At 44.0% G+C, this 15,966-nt stretch overlaps 1 protein-coding gene across 1 annotated transcript in view; it reads left to right on the top strand.

Annotated features, from left to right (window-relative positions):
- The first annotated feature begins 9,495 nt into the window (after positions 1-9,495).
- The window catches only part of LOC137385153 (NACHT, LRR and PYD domains-containing protein 3-like), an 84,173-nt gene continuing 77,702 nt past the window's right edge, over positions 9,496-15,966 (top strand). The window contains exons 1-2 of the mRNA XM_068060094.1: positions 9,496-9,512; positions 9,769-9,838. The gene's annotated coding sequence lies outside the window, so the exon portion shown is untranslated. The remainder of the gene's footprint in view (positions 9,513-9,768; positions 9,839-15,966) is intronic.

Here is a 15,966-nt window from a genome sequence, read left to right on the forward strand (position 1 = left end):
CTTGAATGGCCTGACTCTGATTTTCAGGTTATGTTCCCTTGTCCTAGATTCCCAACGAGCAGAAAAAGTTTCTGTCTACTCTCTCAATCCATTTCAAAATCCTAAAAGCCTCAATCAAATCACCCCACAACCTTCTAAATGTTATAAATAAATGGATAAAAAGATATAACCTGTCTAAGGTGCAGTACACCGTTCTGAGCTTGTGAATATTCTGCAGGGAAATATGAAACAGAATTAAATGATCCTTCACTCGGTTTTACACAGTGTGCTAGGAAAGTATTATTTTATTCACAGATTTATATTTCATGTTTTGATTTGTTGTACTTTGATATTACATTATGGTAATTTATGAATATATATATATAATATATATCTCGATGTGATTCCTCTAGTCACTATGAACAGTGACATTGTCCATGTTGGTTGGTGTTTCTATTTGAATATATTTACCATATCTCACAGGGTGCCAGCACCTGACTAGTCAGCACTGTAGGAGGTGAGGACATTTACCACTATTAACATTATTCTGCAATGTAATGTTATAAATCATGTGACTTTAAATAGTGACGTGATGCACAGATTGATTTCTGAAATGTTTTTAGGGGTAGAAAATGCCCTAAATACTGAAGTGGTAGATTTGACTCTTTTACATTCATTATCCTCTACAATGTAGGAAATTTAGTTTAGTTTAGTTTAGTGATACAGCACTGAAACAGGCCCTTCGGCCCACCGAATCTGTGCCGACCATCAACCACCCATTTATACTAATCCTACATTAATCCCATATTCCTACCACATCCCCACCTGTCCCTACAACCTACCTATACTAGGGGCAATTTATAATGGACAATTTACCTACCAACCTGCAAGTCTTTTGGCTTGTGGGAGGAAACCGGAGCACCCAGAGAAAACCCACGCAGACACAGGGAGAACTTGCAAACTCCACACAGGCAGTACCCAGAATTGAACCCGGGTCGCTGGAGCTGTGAGGCTGCGGTACTAACCACTGCGCCACTGTGCCGCCCTGTTATAGGCCGGTGAGCCTTACATCAGTGGTAGCAAAATTATTAGAGAGGATTCTTAGGGACAGGACTTACTCCCATTTGGAAACAAACGAACTTATTAGTGAGAGGCAGCATGGTTTTGTGAAGGGGAGGTCATGTCTCAATAACTTGATTGAGTTTTTTGAGGAAGTGACGAAGATGATTGATGAAGGAAAGGCAGTGGATGTTGTCTATTTGGACTTCAGTAAAGCCTTTGACAAGGTTCCTCATGGCAATCTGGTACAAAAGGTGAAGTCACACGAGATCAGAGGTGAGCTGGCAAGATGGATACAGAACTGGCTCTGTCATAGAAGACAGAGGGTAGCAGTGGAAGGGTGCTTTTCTGAATGGAGGGATGTGACTAGTGGTGTTCCGCAGGGATCAGTGCTGGGACCTTTGCTCTTTGTAGTATATATAAATGATTTGGAGGAAAATGTAGCTGGTCTGATTAGTAAGTTTGCGGACGACACAAAGGTTGGTGGAGTTGCGGATAGTGATGAGGATTGTCAATTATTTTAAAACTGTGATCTCTGGTTGCTGACACTTGCCAGAGGAAACAGATTCTGCAGACTCACTCAAACACAATCTCTCAATGTTTAATATCTCTATTCAATCTGCTTCCCTGCTCGAAAGAGAACAATTTCAGCTTCTCCAATCTCACCATGTAACTGAAATCCCTCACCCCTGGTATCATCCTGGTAAATCTCCTCTGTATCCCCTCCAAGTACTTCCTGAAATGTGGTGCCCAGAATTGTACACAATACTCCAGCTGAAACCTCACCAGTAACCAAATCAGTAACAAGGACTTTAACTGAGTAAATGGAGGGAAGGGATCTGGTAGAAAAGGTAGGAATACAATTAATTATCAATAATAGTTCAAAAGCAAATGAAAGGGAAGAGATTAGAGGAACAGTTCGAAATTGTGCTTCAGGCACTGTAGGTTAAGGGAAAACAAAAAAAATGTGAAGAAATGTAATGGGGAGAAAGGAATAAACGTGTTATTAAATTAGTGGAGCAGAAGCACAGGTTAGGGGGTGTGGTCAAAATCCAAAATAAGCATTCTCAATACAAACGCACAGAGTACATTGAACAAATTAAATTTGGTGTTGAGAGAGACGGATACAATAGAAATGAGGAAAGGTCATTGACCTAATCGGGGGAGGATGGACCAAGTGTGATCAGACAGTGTGTAACCCAAGGAGGATGGACCCAGTGTGATCAGACAGTGTGTAACCCGGGGAGGATGGACCCAGTGTGATCAGACAGTGTGTAACCCGGGGAGGATGGACCCAGTGTGATCAGACAGTGCGTAACCCGGGGAGGATGGACCCAGTGCGATCAGACAGTGTGTAACCCATGGGAGGATGGTCCCAGTGCGATCAGACAGTGTGTAACCCGGGGAGGATGGACCCAGTGTGATCAGATAGTGAGTAACCCAGTGAGGTTGGACCCAGTGTGATCAGACAGTGTGTAACCCGGGGAGGATGGACCCAGTGTGATCAGACAGTGTGTAACCCTGGGAGGATGTACCCAGTGTGATCAGACAGTATGTAACCCGGGGAGGATGGACCCAGTGTGATCAGACAGTGTGTAACCCGGGGAGGATGGACCCAGTGTGATCAGACAGTGTGTAACCCGGAGAGGATGGACCCAGTGAGATCAGACAGTGTGTAACCCAGGGAGGATGGTCCCAGTGTGATCAGACAGTGTGTAGCCTGTGGAGGATGGACCCAGTGAGATCAGACAGTGTGTAACCCAGGGAGGATGGTCCCAGTGTGATCAGACAGTGTGTAGCCTGTGGAGGATGGTCCCAGTGTGATCAGACAGTGTGTAACCCAGGGAGGATGGACCCAGTGTGATCAGACAGTGTGTAACCCAGAGAGTTTATGAGGGCAATGCTGTTGATGTGGTATACATGGACTTTCAAAGGGCGTTTGATATCGTGCCACACAGCAGACCTTTGAGCAAACGTGTAGCTCATGGAATAAAAGGGACAGTCGCAACATGGGTAGGAAATTGGATGAGGGACAGGTAACAAAGTGTTGTGGTTAATGGATGTTTTTTGTCTGGATGAAGGTTTGTAGTGGAGTTCCCCAGGGGTCAATGTTGGGACCCTTGCTATTCCTGATATATTAATGACTTGGATCTTGGTGAACAGGCACAATTTCAAAATTGCAGCTGAAACAAAACTTGGAAGCATTGTTGAAATGTGAGGAGGATAGTGTAGAACTTCAAAACGGCATGGAAAAGCTGGTGGAATGGCCACACACATGGCAGATGAAGTTCAATGCGGAGAAAAGTGAAGTGATTCATTTTGGTAGGAAGAAAATGGTAAGACAATATAAAGTAAAGGGAAGGACTCTAAAGGGGGTGCAGAAAGAGAGGGACCTGGTTGTATATATGCATATGTCATTAAAGGTGGCAGGACAGATTGAGACCAATTAAAACATACAGAATGCTGGCCTCTATTAATAGGGACAATGAGTAGAAGTGCAAAGAGGTTATATTGAACTTGTAATAATACACTAGTTTGGCCTCAGCTGGTTTATTGCATCAGGTTCTGGGCGCAATATATATGGAAAGATGTGAATACATTGGAGAAAGTGCAGAAAAGATTCACAAGAATGTTTTCAGGGATGAAGAACTTCATTTATATAGGAACATAGGAGTAGCAGTAGGCCATTTAGCCCATCAAGCCTGCCCCGCCTTTCAATACGATCAAGACTGCTCTTCCACTTCAATCCCTTTTCCCACACTATCCTCCTATCCCTTTACGTCATTGTTATTTAGGAATCTGTCAATCTCTGCTTTAAACATTCTCAACGACGGAGCATTTACATCTCTCTGGGGTAGAGAATTCCAAAGATTCACAACCCTCTGAGTAAAGAAATTTCTCCTCATCTCTGTCCTAAGTGGCTTCCCCCTTATTTTAAAATTATGTCCCCTGGCTCGAGACTCCCTAACTAGGGGAAATATCTGAGGTGCATCTACCCTGTCTATCCCTTTAAGTATTTTGTAGGTTTCAATGAGATCACCTTTCATTCTTCGAACCTCTAGAGAATACAGGCCCAGTTTACCCAATCTTTCTTCATAGGACAGTCCGCCATCCTGGGAACAAGTCTGGTGAACCTTCGTTGCACTCCCTCTATGGCAGTAATATCCTTCCGAAGGTAAGGGGACCAAACATGCACACAGTACTTCAGGTGCAGCCTTTTCTTTTAATCTTATTCAATCCTTAACTTACTTCCTTATCCACCACTGACTGCATTTATTTTTGTGTTTTTATACCTTGAAGGAATTTATAGTTGCTGTAAATTATGTAATATTTCTTTAAAGACTATCCATTGCCCATGTACTGTCATACCTTTTAATGTATTTTCCCAATCCACCTCAGTCAATTTGCCCTCGTACTTTCATAATTTCCTCTGTTCAAATTAAACACCCTGGCTTCGTATTAAACTACATAACTTTCAAACATAATGTAAAATTCTATCATATTATGGTCACTCATCCCTAAAGGTTCTCTTACAACAAGATTATCAATTATCCTTGTCTCATTACATAAAACCAGATCTAAAATAGCCTGTCCTCTTGTCGGTTCCTCAACATACTGCTCTAGAAAACTATCCTTAATACACTCCAGAAACTCATCCTCCACAGCAGTAGCGCTCATTATGTTTCATATGCAGATTGAAGTTACCCATGATTACTATATTACTATGCCACATGCTTCTTTAATCTCCTGATTAGTACCATGTCCCACACTACCACTACTGTTTGGTGGCCGATAAACAACTCCTATCAATGTCTTGCTGTTTCTTCGCTCCACCCAAACAGATTCCACATTTAGTTCTTCTGATCTGAGATCCTCCCTGACTAATGTACTGAATCCATCCCTTATTTTCAGTGCAATACCACCTCTGTATCCTTTTTGACTTTCCTTCCTACATGTTGAACATCCCTGAATATTCAGTTCCCTTTAAATTCTCTACCTTGTTGCAAATGCTGTGTGCTTCTTGACATTATTCTGCATTTTAAGCCAAGTTGATGCTCACCTTTGTTTTTCCTGCCTTTGAATGTCACTTGCTACTTTTCTGCCTCCTGCTACCAGCTTTACTTTCTTCCTACGAAGAGAGATTGGAGAAGGTGGGACTGTTTTCTTTGGAGAACAGAGGGCCGAAAGGAGATTTGATAGAAATATTCAGAATTATGAGTCTTCTGGACAGAGTAGATGGGGAAAAACTGTTCCCCCTCCTGAAAGAATCAAGAATGAGAGGGCACAGACATAAGGCAGGTGGCAAAAATAAACAATGGTGACACGAGGGAAAATGTTTTCATGCAGCGAGTGGTTATGATCTGAAATGCACTGCCAGAGAGTGCGGTGGAGGCAGGTTCAATCAAGACATTCAATAGGGAATTATATAGTTATCTGAAAAGGAGGAATACACAGGGTTATGGGGAGAAGGCGGGGGAATGGCACTAAGTGAATTGTTCACTCAGAGAGCCAGTGCAAACATTATTGGTTGAATGGTCTCCTGCTGTGCCCTAACAATTCTGTGATTCTGTGATTATTGGGCAAAGGCAGTTATATAGAGTGATCAGCCATGATCAAATTGAATGGCAGAAACGGCTCTAAGGCCTGAATGACCTACTGTAGGTGTAGAGATCAGTGAGGGGGATTGTGATATACCTGAACAAATTAGCATTGGAAGGGAGGAGTATTAGCGGTTTTAGCGGGCTTAAAATTGGATAAATCCCCAGGCCCAGATTAAATGTATCCAAGGCTGCTATGTGTGGAAAGAGAGGAGATTGCAGGGGCTCGGACACAAATTTTCAAATCCTCTGTGGCCACAGGAGACGTGCCAGAGGACTGGAGGACTGCAAATGGTGTACCATTATTCAAGAAGAGGAGCAGGGATAAACCAGGTAATTACAGGCTAGTGAGTCTAACATCCGTGGTAGGGACACTATTGGAAAAAACACTGAGGGACAGGATTAACCTCCACTTGGAGAGGCCGGGATTAATCAAGGATAGTCAGCATGGCTTTGCCACAGGGAGATCATGTCTAACTAACCGGAATGAATTTTTCAAGGAGGTGACTAGGTGCTCAGATGAGGGTAAAGCAGTTGATGTCGTCTATATGGACTTCAATAAGGCTTTTGATAAGGTCCCTCATGGGAGATTGGTTAAGAAGGTAAGAGCCCATGGGATCCAGGGCAATTTGGAAAATTGGATCCAAAATTGGCTTAGTGGCAGGAGGCAGAGGGTGATGGTCGCAGGTTGTTTTTGCAGTTGGAAACCTGTGACCAGTGGTGTATCGCAGGGATCAGTGCTGGGACCCTTGCTGTTTGTAGTGTACATTAATGATTTAGACATGAATATAGGAGGTATGATCAGTAAGTTTGCAGATGATATGAAAATTGGTGGTGTCGTAAATAGTGAGGAGGAAAGCCTTAGATTACAGGACGATATAGATGGGCTGGTAAGATGGACAGAGCAGTGGCAAATGGAATTTAATCCTGAGAAGTGCGAGGTGATGCATTTTGGGAGGACTAACAAGGCAAGGGAATATACAATGGATGGTAGAACCCTCGGAAGTACAGAAGGTCAGAAGGAACTTGGTGTAAGTGTCCATAGATCACTGAAGGCAGCAGCACAGGTAGATAAGGTGGTTAGGAAGGCATATGGGATACTTGTCGTTATTAGCCAAGGCATAGAATATAAGAGCAGGGAGGTTATGATGGATCTGTATAAAACTCTAGTTAGGCCACAGCTGGAGTACTGTGTACAGTTCTGGTCGCCACATTATATTAAGGATGTGATTGCACTGGAGAGGGTACAGAGGAGATTCACCAGGATGTTGCCTGGGCTGGAGTATTTCAGATATGAAGAGAGACTGGATCGGCGAGGGTTATTTTCCTTAGAGCATAGAACGCTGAGGGGGGACCTTATGGAGGTATACAAAATTATGAGGGGCATTGATACGGTAAATAGGAAGAAACCTTTTCCCCTTACCGGAGAGGTCAATAACCAGGGACTGTAGATTTAAGGTCAGGGGCAGGAGGTTTAGAGGGGATTTGAGGGAAAAAAATTCACCCAGAGTGTGGTTGGAATGTGGAACACATTGCCTGAAGAGGTGGTAGAGGCAGGAACCCTCACAACATTTAAGAAGTATTTAGATGAGCACTTGAAATGTCATGGCATATAACGCTATGGGCCAAGTGCTGGAAAATGGGATTAGAATAGATAGGCTTCATGGTTGCACGGTTACGATGGGCCGAAGGGCCTGTTTCTGTGCTGGATAACTCGATGATTCTATGACTCTACTGTTGTCCCTATGCTCCAAAGAGCTCCAGATGTCCCAGCTATAGTTTCTTGACTAATATTTGCTGAGTTTGGAGCAGAGATTGTGGTGAATGAGGAATAATTTTGTTCCACAGGAACATCCGGAAGAGCGGAGAGTATGTACAGTGGTGTATGACTGGAAGGGATTAATGAAAGAGGGAGGGAATCAGGCAAGAAGGGTTTGTAATATGCAGGCAAAAATCTTCAAACCAATTTACTGGTGGACTGGGAGCCAGTGGAACTTGGCACAAAGGCAGTGAACAGGCGTGTGGAACTTTATCCAGGTCAACCATTACAATGTGACACTGAGAATCGTTTCTGAAATTGGCTCAGTGACAGGACACAAAGGGTAATGGTCGATGGATGTTTTTGGAATGGAAGGCAGTTTCCAGTGGCGTTCCACAAGGGTCAGTGTTGGCCCCTTGCTGTTTCTGGTATATATTAATGATTTGGACTGATATGTGGGAGGCATGATTGGGAAATTCACAGGTGACACAAAAATTGATCATGTAATTGATAGTGAAGAGGATAGCTGTAGACTCCAGAATGATATCAATGGTTTGGTTGAGTGGGCGGAAAGGTGGCAAATGGAATTCAATCTGGAGAAGTGTGAGGTAATGCATTTGGGGAAGACAAACAAAGCAAGAAAATACACAATAAACAGGAGGATATCGTGAGAGGTAGAAGAAGTGAGAGACCTTGGAGTGCATGTCTGCAGGCCCCTGAAGGTGGAAGGACAGGGAGATAGATTGGTGAAGAAGGCATATGAAATGCTTTCCTTTATTGGCCGAGGTATAGAATACAAAAGCAGGGATGTAATGCTGGAACTGTATAAAACACTGGTTAGGCCACAGTTGGAGTATTGTGTACAGTTCTGGTCACTACATTACAGAAAGGACATAATTGCTCGAGAGAGAATACAGAGGATATTTACAAGAATGTTGCCCGGGCTTGAAAGTTGCAGCTAACAGGAAAGATTGGATAGGGAGGGTTGTTTTCCTCAGAACAGAGGAGGCTGAGGGATGACTTAATTGAAGTGTACAAAATTATGAGGGGCCTAGACAGATTTATCACGAAGGACCTGCTTCTCTTAGTGGAGACGTCAATTACCAGGGGGCACAGATTTCAGATGATTGGTCGAAGGATTAGAGTTGACTTGATGATAAACATTTTCACCCAGAGGGGGGTGGGTATCTGGAATTCACTGCCCTGATCAGTGGTGGAGGCAGAAACTCCCAACTCATTTGAAAGGTACCTGGACCTACACATGAAGTGCTGCAACCAGCAAGACTACGGAGCAGGTGCTGGAAGGTGGAATTAGATTGGGAAACTAGATTTTTTTCAGCCAGTGCAGACACGATGGGCTTAATGGACTTTCTCTGTGCCTTAACTTTTCTCTGGTTCTATGGGAGAATTAGGATTGTAGGAGGTGAGGGAGGAATGAAAACTTCAGAAGTTAGGACCATAATAGGTAGACAAACCTGCAAGGAGTAACACGGAGACAGAGGAAAGGGAATTAGACATGGGGGAGTCAGGAGAAATATAATTTTAAGCAAGAAATTAATTTTCAAATTCCTTGAAACGCAATGAATTGAATCATGTCAGAATTTTAAAAAATGAAATTAAAGTATAAATTTACAGTCAGACCAATAATAGGGAATTAGTCAATGTTACAGTTGTTTCACTTATTTATGACACACATTTGCTGATTCAGTTCCAGTAAGTGAGACTTGGAGTATAATACTCATGGGGGTGAACATTCTGATCAAGGTTGATCAATGAACTGAAGACTGTCTGCTGAATTTTATAATCATTGATCTTTTGTTAATAAATTACAATGATTGGTTGGCTGTGCATTTTATTCTGGTGTTTGATTCTAAGAATCGTGATCTTTATTCCTTGCTATCTGTGTCTTTTTATAGTCCGATAATAAGCAGGCTTTGTGGTGAACAATGAAATCGGAAACACCCTATTTCTGTGGGGTCTTCTGAACCACGGAATCGTTACAGCGCTGAAGGAGGCCATTCGGCCCAACATGTCGCCACCAGCTCGCTGAATGAACAATTCACCTAATATCACCCCCGTGCCTTCTCCCTGTAACACCGCACATTCTTCCTGTTCAGGTAACAATCTAATTCCCTTGTGAAAACCTTGATCGAATCTTCTCCCACCACACTCACAGATGAGGTGGTATTTAGACATTGTTACCATACACAGAATCCATGACATTAGATAAAAGATCAGTGATTCAGTTCGAATTTGAATGAGACCGTGTGGCATTCAGATTCTCCTTGCTCCAAACAACAGGGCATGTTGTATTGTAATGAAAAGTCTGAAGGTCATCTTTATGACTGAAATGTGGAATTAATCTCTAACCAGGGTGCATGCAGAACACACAACTCGAACCCACCAGACAGTCTGGAACTGCAATCAAGAGACACAGCACAAGGTAAGGACCCTGAATTTACTGAACACAATTATATGTACCCGAATGGACTCGTCGTCTTTTCTCTGCATAGTTGATCAAAGTTATTGATTAGTTGTAATATCCATAATAGATCGAGTTAGAAAGAATTGTTTTATTCAGAAATTAACTTACTGGAAGCAGCACTGTTTAATAAAAAAAACTTCAAAATATAATCTCGCCAGCTAACATTGTACTGTTGTAAATAACGTTTAAATGTATTTCATTTTAATTCATTCACGGGATGTGGACGTCGCTGGCCAGGCCAGCATTTATTGCCCATCCCTAATTGCCCTTGAGAAGGTGGTGGTGAGCTGCCTTCTTGAACCGCTGCAGTCCATTTGGGGTAGGTACACCCACAGTGCTGTTAGGAAGTAAGTTCCAGGATTTTGACCCAGCGACAGTGAAGGAACGCCGATATAGTTCCAAGTCAGGATGGTGTGTGACTTGGAGGGGAACTTGTAGGTGGTGGTGTTCCCATGTACGTGCTGCCCTTGTCCTTCTAGTTGGTCGAGTTCACGGGTTTGGAAGGTGCTGTCTAAGGAGCCTTGGTGCATTGCTGCAGTGCATCTTGTAGATGGTACACACTGCTGCCACTGTGCGTCGGTGGTGGAGGGAGTGAATGTTTGAAGATGGGGTGCCAATCAAGCGGGCTGCTTTGTCCTGGATGGTGTCGAGCTTCTTGAGTGTTGTTGGAGCTGCACCCATCCAGGCAAGTGGAGAGTATTCCATCACACTCCTGACCTGTGCCTTGTTGATGGTGGACAGGCTTTGGGGAGTCAGGAGGTGAGTTACTCGTCTCAGGATTCCTAGTCTCTGACCTGCTCTTGTACCCATGGTATTTATATGGCTACTCCAGTTCAGTTTCTGGTCAATGGTAGCCCCTAGGATGTTGATAGTGGGGGTTTCAGCGATGGTAATGCTGTTGAATGTCAAGGGGAGATGGTTAGATTCTCTCTTGTTGGAGATGGTCATTGCCTGGCACTTGTGTGGCGCGAATGTTACTTGCCACTTATCAGCCCAAGCCTGGATATTGTCCAAGTCTTGCTGCATTTCTACACAGACTGTTTCAGTATCTGAGGAGTCACGAATGGTGCTGAACATTGTGCAATCATCAGCGAACATCCCCACTTCTGACCTTATGATTGAAGGAAGGTCATTGATGAAGCAGCTGAAGATGGTTGGGCCCAGGACACTACCCTGAGGAACTCCTGCATTGATTTCTACTGTATGAAATGGTAATGACGATAAAGTTAGAGTCCAGGATTCTTCAACATAACCCCTATCACCGAAATTCAAAGTTTCCAGCCCTGAGTTTGGGGGAGGGGGTATGGGGTAGTGGGAGTGGAGAGGTGGGTGGTTACGGGATTGCAGGTGGGGGCACTCTTTAATCCATATAGAGTTCAGGATGTTCGGGTTCTTCATTCCCAAAGTGAGTCAAATGCTGCCTTGTTAAGGGGGAATTGCAATCACCATTTCTCTGGAATTTAACTCTTGCATTTGTGAATAAGTCTGAAGATTTCAGGTGCAATATGAACTGAACACCCACAACCAGTTTATTGTTGGGTCAATACTGACATTTAAAGGCACTATTGATGAGTTCATCTATCACTTTGCTGATCATTGTGAGATGGCTGATAGGGTGATATGTTTAGACTTTGTGGATAAGATACAGCCGGTTAATGTTTTATATTGTCCAATATGTCAGTGTCAGATGCTTTGGAATTGCTTTGCTCGGACAGCTTGTTATGATGTTCAGCTCTTCAGCTGCTACTGGTGGAATGTATTCACAACCCAGAGTATTCACTGTGTTCCACCATTTCAGTGTCATCTTAATATCAAGTACAGTGAACTGAATTGGCGGGACAGTGACTCTGTGAGGGTGACAATCTCTCAAAGAGTTAAAAGAGGATTACTTACTTGGCAGTTTGCACTTCTCTTTTAAACTCACGGGCTGTTGCTCCATTTATTTCAGGATAAGCATGTTCATGGATCCACAGAATCAGGGTTAGTTCCTTGGCTTGAAGGAATTGAAGAACTGAGTTGGAAGACGACAGTTTATGTGGGAAAGATTATAAACAGCAGCAGGTTTCATGGTGAGCATTAAAATTGCATTGATGATACAGAAATTATTCAGGCAAAGGAACCCGATTTCCCTTCGGAACAACAAACAGAAAGAACTGGGAGACTTGCAGTCACTGTTACAATGGTTAAAAGATTAGTAATTTCAATGCCATTTAATATTATTAGGACCATGTTGTACAGGGCGGGAGGACAGAGAAGATAGATCCAAACGGAGGAGTCGAGTGATAAGTAAAAAAAGATGTGTAAGCAAAAATTAAAGTAATATTGAAGAGGAATATTAACCAATTGCTCGCCCAGTATTGTAGGTATCATTTTCCCAACCAGTAACTACATTTGGCAGAGACTTTGAATAACTTTGATGAATCCTTTGCAATGGATGGGAAATCCAACATTCAGCAGGATGGAGAGGGGAGCAGGGATAGTGATCCGACTTGGAAAGGGAATCAAATAAAGAGCTGGGGAGCAAACGGATACAGGGGCAGAATCAGCAACCATGCAAGATGAAATGAAGGGAATTAAGATTATTGTAGGTGAGGCGGGAAGGTAAAATCAGGAGAAACAGGATGTCTTTTCGGTTTGATGGCAGCATCCTGTTAGTGGTGAACACCACACGTGTTACTACTGCAGAGTAGCAATGTGAAACATCTATCTTCACCTGCCTATCTCACAAATGAGTAATGTGATATATGAAATTCAATGCCAGTGTGATGCTAGGTATATAGGTCTTACGTTGCAAAGACTGGCAGATCTTATCAAACAACATGTCCCTTCCACTGTTCACAATGGGCAAGGTACAGGCCATACCCAACCAGCCCGTGCATTCAAAACTCAAAACAAAGTGTCTCACATTAGATGTGATTCCGTGATTAGACACCATTTGCTAAATAATGCTCAGTGTGCCAAGAATTATGCTGACAACGAACTTAAGATTGGAAGTCGGATTTGCAGTGTGGCACATTTGCATGCACTGGATAAAAACGCATATCAATGCACAGGGGCCTATTCTTTACAGACATACACACATTGATCCTGTTTCAGCTAAACAAAATAAGCGACAGCCATTCACTGGTTCATCCATCAGGGCAATGTATTGACCAATCAGAGTCAAGCTGCCTGGTTTAAATTTCAATCAAAGCTTATCAGTTAACTGTCAGTCACCATAAACTGCTGCATTCTCCGTGGCAACACCTCTACCAATCAATCAGCACTGTCTTGCCAGACAGTGTAAAGTTACTTCTTTCCCTTGCATTGGTATTATTTTGAATTTTTTTTTATTCATTCATGGGATGTAGACGTCACTGGTCAGGCCAGCATTTATTGCACATCCCTAATTGCCCTTGAGAAGGTGGTGGTGAGCTGCCTTCTTGAACCGCTACAGTCCATTTGGGGTAGGTACACCCACAGTGCTGTTAGGAAGGGAGTTCCAGGATTTTGAACCTGTTGTCCTGATGAGTAAAAGATGAAAAGCTTCAACAACATGTCTCTATTTTCAGCAATACTAAATGGAAATTATAATTCTGAAATTCATGAACATTTCAGTTTTTCAGTCTCACAATTAATTGAATCTACTGCCAAATCTTTACTTTAATGAAATGAAAAGGTAAATTTGCAATACTAGCCAGCCAATGATACAAAGGATAAAAGCAAAATACTGCGGATGCTGGAAATCTGAAATAAAAACAAGAAATGCTGGAACCACTCAGCAGGTCTGGCAGCACCTGTGGAAAGAGAAGCAGAGTTAACGTTTCGGGTCAGTGACCCTTCTTCGGAATTGACAAATATTAGAAAAGTCACAGGTTATAAGCAAGTGAGGTGGGGGTGGGGCAAGAGATAACAAAGGAGAAGGTGCAGATTGGACCAGGCCACATAGCTGACCAAAAGGTCACAGAGCAAAGGCAAACAATATGTTAACGGTGTGTTGAAAGACAAAGCATTAGTATAGATTAGTTGTTAATACACTGAATATTGAACAGCAGCAAGTGTAAACCTGAAAAAAACAGTAGGTAAGCAAACTGAACAAACTAAGATGAAATGAAATAAATGCAAAAAAAAAGATTGTAAAAAAGTAAAATAAAAGAAGAAAAATAACTAAAAATGAAAGTAAAATGGGGGGCTGTCATGCTCTGAAATTATTGAACTCAATGTTCAGTCCGGCAGGCTGTAGTGTGCCTAATCGGTAGATGAGATGCTGTTCCTCGAGCTTGCGTTGATGTTCACTGGAACACTGCAGCAATCCCAGGACAGAGGTGTGAGCATGAGAGCAGGGCGGAGTGTTGAAATGACAAGCAACCGGAAGCTCAGGGTCCTGCTTGCGGACTGAGCGGAGATGTTCCGCAAAGCGGTCACCCAGTCTGCGCTTGGTTTCCCCAATGTAGAGGAGACCACACTGTGAGCAGCGAATACAGTATACTACATTGAAAGAAGTACAAGTAAATCGCTGCTTCACCTGAAAGGAGTATTTGGGGCCTGGGATAGTGAGGAGAGAGGAGATAAATAGGCAGGTATTGCACCTCCTGCGATTGAAGGGGAAGGTGCCATGGGATGGAGACGAGGTGGTGGGGTTAATGGAGGAGTGGACCAGGGTGTCGCGGAGGGAACGATCCCTTCGGAATGCTGACAGGGGAAGGGAGGGGAAGATGCGACCGGTAGTGGCATCACGCTGGAGGTGGCGGAAATGGCGGAGGATGTTCCTTTGGATATGGAGGCTGATGGAGTGATAAGTGAGGACAAGGGGAACCCTGTCACGGTTCTGGGAGGGAGGGGAAGTGGTGAGGGTAGAGGTGCGGGGAATGGGCCGGATACGGTTGAGGGCCCTGTCAACCACAGTGGGGGGAAATCCTCGGTTGAGGTAAAAGGAGGTCAAATCAGAAGCACCGTCATGGAAGGTAGCATCATCAGAGCAGATGCGTCGGACACCGAGAAACTGGGAGAATGGAATGGAGTCCTTACAGGAGGTAGGGTGTGAAGAAGTGTAGTCGAGGTAGCTGTGGGAGTCGGTGGGCTGATAATGGATATTAGTAGACAACCTATCCCCAGAGATGGAGACAGAGAAGTCGAGGAAGGGAAGGGAAGTGTCAGAGATGGACCATGTAAAGGTGAGAGAAGGGTGGAAATTGGAAGCAAAGTTGATAAAGTTTTCCAGTTCGGGGCGGGAGCAGGAAACGGCACCAATACAGTCATCAATGTACCGGACAAAGAGTTGGGGGAGGGGGCCTGAGTAGCACTGGAACAAAGAATGCTCGACATATCCCACAAAAAGACAGGCATAACTAGGACCCATGTGGGTACCCATAGCGACACCTTTTACTTGCAGGAAGTGTGTGGAGTTGAAGGAGAAGTTGTTCAATGTGAGAATAAGTTCAGCCAGGCGGAGGAGGGTGGTGGTGGATGGGGACTGGTTGGGCCTCTGTTCCAGGAAGAAGCGGAGAGCCCTCAAACCATCCTGGTGGGGGATGGAGGTGTAGAGCGATTGGACGTCCATCGTGAAGAGGAGGCGGTTGGGACCAGGAAACTGGAAATTGTCAAAATGACGTCGAGCGTCAGAAGAGTCACGGATGTAGGTGGGAAGAGACTGGACCAGCGGAGAAAAGATAGAGTCTAGATAGGAAGAAATAAGTTCAGTGGGGCAGGAGCAGGCTGACACAATGAGTCTGCCGGGACAGTCCCATTTGTGGATTTTGGGAAGGAGGTAGAAGTGGGCTGTCCAGGGTTGTGGGACTATGAGGTTGGAAGCTGCAGAGGGAAGATCTCCAGAGGAGATGAGGTCAGTGACAGTCCTTTGGACGGTGGCTTGATGTTCGGTGGTGGGGTCATGGTCCAGAGGGAGGTAGGAAGAAGTGTCCGTGAGTTGGCATTGAGCTTCTGCAAGGTAGAGGTCGGTACGCCATACGACAACAGCACCACCTCCAGGTTTTATGACTATGTCGGGGTTAGACCTGAGAGAACGGAGTGCCTCAAGTTCAGAGGGGGACAGGTTAGAGTGAGTGGGTGAGGGGGGCAGAGAAATTGAGATGACCAATGTCTCGCCG

The sequence above is a fragment of the Heterodontus francisci genome, chromosome 28 (assembly GCF_036365525.1).
Source record: "Heterodontus francisci isolate sHetFra1 chromosome 28, sHetFra1.hap1, whole genome shotgun sequence".
Lineage (NCBI taxonomy): Eukaryota > Metazoa > Chordata > Chondrichthyes > Heterodontiformes > Heterodontidae > Heterodontus > Heterodontus francisci.